Source organism: Belonocnema kinseyi, chromosome 8 (assembly GCF_010883055.1).
Source record: "Belonocnema kinseyi isolate 2016_QV_RU_SX_M_011 chromosome 8, B_treatae_v1, whole genome shotgun sequence".
NCBI classification, from domain to species: Eukaryota; Metazoa; Arthropoda; class Insecta; order Hymenoptera; family Cynipidae; genus Belonocnema; species Belonocnema kinseyi.
The window spans coordinates 85,639,135-85,648,129 of record NC_046664.1 but is presented as its reverse complement, the minus strand read 5'-3'; the positions used below and the strand labels follow the sequence as shown (position 1 = coordinate 85,648,129).

Here is an 8,995-nt window from a genome sequence, read left to right as displayed (position 1 = left end):
AAGCTATCTAAGGATGGTACTATAGAACGCCACCTCAAGGTAGGCCTAGTGGCGCCATCTCTTGGTCAGGCCGGAAACTTATCAATCCACCCTCGTAAGTGCATTATAATATCGTACAAAGCTCCGGGACCTGATTGTACGTTATCATATTGCGCTTTCTTGCAATATAGAGATTTTGCGATATCACTGTGCGATATCTTTTTCTCCGTGTAAGTAATTTTGTCCGGTAAACACGATTGTAGAGCTAGTTTTGAGCTTTATCTCGTAAAATTGGCTTATTTCGAGCTTTTATGTGAAAATAGCGAAAAATAGCAAAACATTTTTTTACTTAAAGCACGATAATCGAGACCTGCAGCGGTTAAATCTTCAATCTGATCACAGAATCGTGTTCAGCGGGAAAAAATACGTAATATATGATAGTTTGTGAGCATAATTTTTGTCGCATTCTGATGCGAGCATTCGCTACTAAGTGACCTATAAATATAGAAAATTTCTCGATTTTCGTTAAAAATGCTATGATAAGACCGTGCGACAAAGTTAATACAGAGGACAAAAACAATAAATGCGGTAGTCTATTTGAAATTAAATTTCCAATGGTTCAAAAAGCTGTAGGTGGTGACACCAATCCAAGCAAATTTGTTTGAATCAATAAAAAAAAGTAACCTATGTGCGTGGGTTAGCGTCCTCAGATAAAAAGGATGTTATGGCAGAGTTAATGGAAGACTTGCAAAGAATTTTGATCGAACTGAATACAAGCATGAAGAACATATGCCTTAACATTACAGTAAATAAAACAAAAATTATGATGTTTGAAGAAAAGGGTGAGAAAACAATGTGCAACATTGTGCTAGGCCCATTATCAGAAGTAAAAATATATCAAATAGAGCAAAAAGGGCAATACATGATTCTGTATTTATACAAACAGTATTGTAAGGTAGCGAGAACTGGACCTACCAAGAAAAGGATAAGAGTAAAAACGCGATTAACATGAAATTCCTGCACATAATATGCGGCAAATCACTGTTAAACAAAGTATGAGTAATGAGATAATCCTCAAAGAATGCGGTGTAGAGAAAACACTCGTCTATATATGTGAAAGAAATTCTTTAAGATGTTTTGAACACGCTGAGAATATGAAAGATGAACGACTAACGAAACAAGTATATGAAGGTAAAGTAAATCACAGTGTACCCAGAGGCAGACCGCGAAAAGAATAGTTAGAATGTGTGTATGAGACCCTAATTCGAAGAGACATAAAAAGCCATAGAAACGAAAGAGCTTGCATGAGAAAATGCATAAAAGTGAAGGAAGCTAGAAAGATATGTCAGGACAGGAAAGTATAGCGACAAATATGTAGTTTATAAGAATTGCATAAAGATGAGTATCAGTGGAGAGAATGACGTCTGAAACAAAAGACCGTGAATACTATTGGGCCAGAGTGGGAAGCTTCACATGATGATTTTGTGAAGCTATTCACGTGGAGTGATCGCTAGAGCGTTTGATCAGCAACCTGGGTCGAAGCAGTTTTGCGGAACGAACGTATTATTTAAATAAATAACACGGCAATTCTAGTTCAATCTAAAAATCCACCCCCCCCCCCACACATTACTTCATTTATCACGGAATGGATCACGCTTACCCTAGTATAATAACGTCTAAGGATTTCAACTGACTCCAATGGATTTAGTGAATCCAGTGATTGTAAATAAGCTTAATGAATAAAAGTATCCCGTGCAGAAATTCCAATTTGGATCTGATTGGGGCCAGATCGGGCAGAATTTAGCCCAAATCAGGCTATCTAGATGGGGCCAGACTCGAAATAAGACGCGATGCCCGATCAGGGCCCAAGCGCTGCGCCCAGAGATAACCATACCTGGCCCAGAGCGGGCCCATATTAATTTATTTTTCTTATTCTTAATTAAAAGGGATTCTTAAATAAAATTATATTCAAACCGAATATATCACCTCCTTAACTGAAATATGAAAATATAAATATCAGGTTATCTAACAGATCGCGATATGAAAAAATTGGAGTATGTCAGACACTTTTTTTTCGAGCAAACGGAAAAAGCCAAACGACGCAATATAACAGCCAGCATTTGTGCATGATAAGCCATTTAAGTATTTTGCAATATATTTTTGGTTTTCATTTCTAAATTGAAGTTGCTTTCAATTTCTATATTGAACCTAATTGTGGAAAGTTATTTTGAAATAAGTGGATTATAATGTCGCACTGGCTCTTTAAGTTATTTTTACAAAAGCGAATATAAATAAGAAGGTTGTATTTACATTCCGATTGTATCAAATCACATAAAAATACGTGAAAATAAATATGTTTATGACGTCATTGTTGATCTAATTCGTTTTCACATTCAACGAATGAAATATTACTTTTGCTACTTTTCTTATAAATAAATAACCTCATTTGAGGTTAGGTTTCATCTTAACATTCTTAATAAATTTACTTATAATAGTCTTCAACACGTAATTCAGGAATATTTTGAAGTATACTATACCTACTTTACGTGGAAACTTGGGCGATTTGGAGTCAATCCACTTTAGTCCCCGAAATTAATGGAGCGCCATCTACTGGCAAGCTTGGCTGTTAAGCCGGGATCTAGAGGGGGCCAAATTTAACAACCACAAAATTGTGTGCCCAATCTGGCCCAAATCGGAAATAAGGCAAACATTTGGAAATTTCTGCACGGGATTGAAAAATACTATACAGTGTCTTCAATTGATCTCAAGTTATTTTAGGCGAATTCAGAGGAGTTAAAATTTAGTCGAATGCTGATGACGTTTACAATTGTAATTGCAACCGCTTTCAATCATTTACATTCATCAGAAAGCGTCCATTTCTTAGACAAGCTTTCTTTTTATAATTTTTTTTATGTGCTAATTGAAACCGATTTTGGCCTTTGAAGTTACTTTTAATACTATCATGCAAATTATACCCTTACTTGTTTGGTTTCAAATTTATTGTTTCATATTTCATATTATATATGCGTTCAATAAATTTAGAGTCAAGGATTTAACTATTCTTGAAATCTGATGACCTACACCTTCACCAACCACAAAATTTTAAATGATAAAATTGATAAATAATGTTAAAAACAATTATTTAATATTTGAGATTTACCCCTGAAAACCTTTGAAATGTCATGAGTTCTTTGGGAAAATCTTTTAATGTATGTGTAGCTATCTTGAAATTCTGTGAGTTTCATAGATATCGTTCATAATCTCTTAAAATCCTAAAACAATTAAGCTCCCTGGAAATTTCTAGAAGTTCTTTAAAAACCATAAAAGTGGTTTAAAAACTGTAAAAAGACCATTAAAATTCGTCTAGACTTCGTGAAATCCTTGAATTTTTTTAAGTACTAATAAAATCCATAATAATCTCTCAAAATCGATGGGAATTCCTTAAACTCTAAAAATCGGTTAAAATCCTTGACATTCCGTTAAATATTTCGAAATATTACGAGTTTTCTTGAAATCTTTAAAATCCGAGGAATTCTCTCCGATTCTCTTGAAGTACCTTAAAATATCGTTAAATCCATTAAAAATCATTATTCGAAAATCCCTTGAAATTCCGTTAAATCTTTTGAATCGCAAGAAATCTTCTAAAATTCGTGGATATTCTTAACGACGTTTTTTTAAATATCTTGAAATCCTTTTTGAAATGCCGAGAAATTATTAAAACTCTTACAAATATTTTTAAATCCCGTAAAATCTTTTAAAATCTGATTTAACATCCTGAAGTCCCTTGAGGGCATGCGACACACTCAATTACCTATATTACCGACCTCACTTTATCAGTTCACTGAATTTTTTTTTAACCCAAGAACTTTTCTTGTAAATAAAATATCGGATTGAACTTTTGGTAAGTGTATCAGAGACCATAAACTACGTTTATGTACTTCAATTGAGTTGGAATTTCGCAAAAAATTATTTTCAAACAAATTAAAGCTGGGACCATTTTTGACATATTTTCTTTGTAACCTTGACACTTTTTGTACCTAAGAACTTGTTTTATGCTCAAAATATCTGCGAGATGTAAAAGACTCACATAAACGTAATTTACAGCACGGAGAAAAATGGATTTTTAGAATTTAGATTTAGATGTTCAAAGGGTAAGCACCTAGCATGCAGATATTCATGCCAAATTTTGTTATGTTAAACTGAAACACATTCAGATGCTCAAACCCTCCGAGCGCATGTGCATCGCGTATTTGAATTTAACGACTATATTTAACGACTATATACTTTCACAAATAAGTTATCAATTAATTCCTTAAATGAACATTAGTAAACTTCTTAAATATTTACAGACGTTATTTGACATAACTTTGAACACCTAGATTGCTGTCCTATAGTTAAACATAAAATATGTTAATCCTGAACAACTAGATGTTACGTTTGAACATTCATTTTTCTCTCTTAAAGTTTGAGGAGCATATTTCACATAAAAAAAGTTCTTAGGTTTAAAAAATGTCAAATTACTAAGAAAATATGTTAAAAAATGGTCCTAGTTTTTAATTTCTTTGAAAATAATTTTTAGCTAAATTCCTACTCAAGTGAAGTACATCCCATGTGGAAATCGCCCAGCTTATCCCAACTTATAATTGGGCGCCAATTGGACCCCAACTGGGCTGCCCAGATAACAAAAAGTGAAATCAATTAAAAGATTATTTTACAGTAGATGTAATCCCACCCAAATCCTGAAACATTTCTAATTATTCAGAATTTTGACTTATCAAAACTTATATTGATAAAACCGATCAGTGTTTGATTTCTTGATTTGGCTTTTTTGGGTATACCCATAGAACGCCCCCACGTATCACGTATTTTGTGAATAACCCCAGAGTCAGTGGATGCAATCCCAGCCAAATCCTGAAACTTTTCCAATTATTCAGAAGTTTTAATTGTTAAAACTTATGTTGATAAAGCCGATCAGTGCTTGATTTTGTAGTTAATTGGGCTTAAATTGAGCTTACCCATAGATCGCCCAAAGTAAGCACTATTAGAGCACTTAAGTCTGGCCCCACAAAATGAAAACCCAGTTATATCTTTAGAGGGCAGTAGAGAGATAAGACATCGTCTGTGGTCAGCTGCTATTTACATCTGCAAAGTTATTGTGTAAACTGTATCCATTTAGGAATAAATAAATCGGGATAATTCTGATCAAAAACCCCGTTAGGATAATAAATTATGTATTCGAGTTGAAAAATAATGAGTGATTCGAGGAGAATCTAGCAGCCATAATTCATTCATATAAATGAAAATAATTCTTAAACAAGAAACTTACATAGAAAATGAATTATTTACGAATATTGCTTGTTTATTATATTTTGTTGGAAAATGTTGAAGTACATTTATTTCATGAACATTTTTTTCTCTCATCCTGAAAAAGAACTTCTGACCATTAAATATTGTTCATGCACTAACATTTTTCTTTTAACATTACGAGAAGTCTACACTGAGAAAACTATATCGCATGAATTACAATATATATCGTAATTCCTGCGCTATATATCGTGATTATCGCATTATAATATCGCAAAATCGTAAGATCCTACATTGCAAGTTTTTAGACGACAGCAACAAAATTTAACTTATTTTTTTTCTGTGATATTAGTGCATTATAATATTGTACAAAGCTCCGGACCTGATCGTACGTTATCATATTGCGCTTTCTTGCAATATAGAGGTTTTGCGATATCATTGTGCGATATCTTTTTCTCCGTGTATTCCAAGCAGGAGGACTGGGGTTCGATCCCTGTGCCGGTAACAACCCGCGTGAAAAAAGTTTGCATGGCTCAAGCATGGCAAGACACTTGGAAATATCTGGCTAAAGCATGGGTAACGGCTGAATGGCAGCATGGCGCAAGCCTTGCTCCTGTCTGTTTCCCATGCTTAGGACACGCTAACCACAAATGAATATTCTTAAGAACATGTAAGTGTCATGGAAAATGAGCTTGCATTAAAAATGAAAATCTTAGGTTTGCCAATAGCCGACACGTTTCTAAATGGTAAGTTCAATACCCGGGTGCACTGGGCCGCACACCAGGTAGTTTAATACGTATTCTACGAGCACTTTTAGAAAATTTAAATTTTGTGAATAATGAAAACAGTTCCAAATGGTTAGTCGACGACCGGGGTGCGCCAGGTCGCGTCTCAGGTAGCTTATCACGTTTTCTACGGGAAATTTTTCAAAATTTAAATTGTTCCAACAGCCAAAATTACTCAAAATGGTGAGTCAACGATCCGGGCGCACTGGGTCGAGCACCAGGTAGTTTAATACGTATTCTATGAGAACTTTAAAAACATATAAATTTGGTGAATGAAAACAGATCCAAATGGTTAGTCGACGACCTGGGTGCACCAGGTCCCGCCCCAGGTATCTTAGCACGTTTTCTACGATAACTTTTTCAAAATTTAGATTGTTCCAACCGCCAAAATTACTCAAAATGGTGAGTCAACGATCCAGGTGCACCAGGTCGAGCACCAGGTAGTTTAATACTTATTCGTGGAGAACTTTTTTAAAATTCATATTCTGTGAATAAAGAAAACAGTTCCAAATGGTCAGTTGACAAATTAAATTTTTTAAAAGTTCTCTTATAATACGTATTATACTATCTGGTACTCGATCTGGTGCACCCGGACCGTCGACTCACAAATTTTAGTAATTCTAGCTGTTGAACAATCTATATTTTGAAAAAGTTCTGGTTGAATACATGCTACGCTACCTAGGGCGCCACTTGGTGCACCCGGGTCGTTGAATCACCATTTGGAATTGTTTTCATTATTGACCGAATTTAATTTTTTTAAATTGTCGTAGAAAACGTTTTTAACGCAGGCTATTTTTCTCTGACACTTACATGTTCTTAAGAATATTCATTTATGTTTAGCGTATCCTAAGCATGGGAAACGGACAGGAACAAGGCTTGCGCCATGCAAACTTTATTCACGCGGGAATGGAAATTGTTCTATGTACTTTAAACCAGGGATATGGTGGTTCGGAGCCCAACTTAAACTGTAGGTCCCTTCAAAAGAGGTCAGTGTCCTCCCAGGGAAGAGGCTCCATGTCCAAGGGACTATGTTCCTTGGGAACCTCTGAGCGACTTTGAGAGGCTCGAAAAAGAATCAGCGATTTCCGTGCGAAGAGACTTCATATCGAGGGGACTATCGCACGCTGGTCGTTGGTCATTTTCGAGCAATTTACACGGGTGTGGTACAATAGACTTCTTAGTATGAGTGCCAGGGTAGGGGGAGGGGGGCTCACGGGCTCCTCCGCCCACTAATACAATGCCAATATTTCATATGCTTAAAATAATGAAACTTTTTCCGAATTAGATATAAGCTCTAAATTAAACTCGAAATTTCCTTAAAAACAACAGCAAAGACATCAGCAGAGTATAGTAACATTTTCAAGTGAAACAACAATAAATAAACATTTTTTGTAAACTTAGAATGTTGTAATTTTGAAACCCCCTGTCTGTATGTTAATGCCTGTTAATGTGTGCGGTTGCGCAAGCCGCAACGCCGCAGACGGAATCTGTCGTCTGCACTAAAAAAGTCGCAAATGTCATTTTTTCTTGTATAGTCCAGTTCGTTCCAGCTTACATAAAATTAGCTTATTTTTACAGAGATCTTTTTTTTTAGTATAAATAAACAAAATAAGTTATCGCCTTGTGTTGTTTCTCAAAATCAGTTGAGTATTTTTACTAAACCAAATATATTGCAGAAAACACCACTTCAGATGCTTTTAGGACTGAGCTGATTGTTGGAAGAGACTGGGATGGAGGTCAAACGGAATAAGAGGATGCTAAGAGTTTTTGAATCGTAAAGAAGCAATTAATTACAAAAAAAGTACTAACATATATTTATTATTTATTACTTTTAACTTTATAAATTTAATAATTGTACCCTTTTTTTATTAATTGGGCATTAAGTGGGCTGCCCAAATAAGGCCCAGCTTGGTACCTTAATCTGGACAACTGTTGGGCTGACCGTTACAACCCAGACAGTAGCCCAGTTGGGCAGTGATTGGGCTGTCTAATTGGGGCTTAACTAATAATTGGACAATATATTTGGGGCAACGTCGGGTTCCAATTAACTTTTCCACGTGGGATAAATGTAGCTTATGGTTTTCTAATATATTTTTCAAAGTTTCAGTCCAATATTTTATTTAGAAACAAAGTTCTTAAATTCAGTAAACTGAAAAAGTGAGGTTGGTAGTATAGGTATTCGAGTGTGTCACATGCCCTTAAAGTCCTGCAAAATCCCTTAAATAAATTGAGATTATACAATCCCTCTGAATTTTCCTACAAACAGGATCAATGCTGATGACAATCTTCGGAAATAACTTTAATCATTATCCAATATGTATTTATCATGCAATCAACTTTAGATGAATTATACTTGACTTTAGGTGAATCAAGAGGGACTTGGTGCCTACAGATGAATTACGAGTCAAAGTGAATTTAGTCTCTTCTCGTGACTTGAGTGACATTAATGAATTTAAATGGAAAATATATTCTAAGCTCTTTCTGCAATAAATCGTAAATAATGATAAATAAAATATATAATAAACATAATACAAAAGTAACGCGCTAATTTCTAGTATATTGTATAAGTCAAGCACAAACTGTGTAATGCGGAAACGAAAATATCTTGAAGTTGATAATCTGTTTCCTCGACTCTCGGGTACTTTTAACGAAGTAATTGACATCCGCAACAGCCGCCTTAACTATTAAAAATTGCCGGCGCTAACTGACAGCATTATTTCTCAGGTGTCAGTAGATCACTGCACGCGAAGCACCGTCTGATCCCCCTCTTTCTTCTTCGATGGCAGAAAGTGAAACACCGCACTGTATGCCTTGCGCCTTCAAAAGTACCCAATGTACTCGAATGTTACCAGCGCGGCGCCAGAGCCACGAGTATAGATGAGCTTACCACAAAATAAATTCCGCTCTTCGTATTCATTCATTCGCTG

At 35.2% G+C, this 8,995-nt stretch overlaps 1 protein-coding gene across 1 annotated transcript in view; it reads right to left on the bottom strand.

Annotated features, from left to right (window-relative positions):
- The window catches only part of LOC117177744 (mothers against decapentaplegic homolog 6), a 98,419-nt gene extending 89,710 nt beyond the window's left edge, over window positions 1–8,709 (bottom strand). Inside the window, exon 1 of the mRNA XM_033368647.1 lies at window positions 8,649–8,709. The gene's annotated coding sequence lies outside the window, so the exon portion shown is untranslated. The remainder of the gene's footprint in view (window positions 1–8,648) is intronic.
- Between the last annotated feature and the right edge of the window lie 286 nt (window positions 8,710–8,995).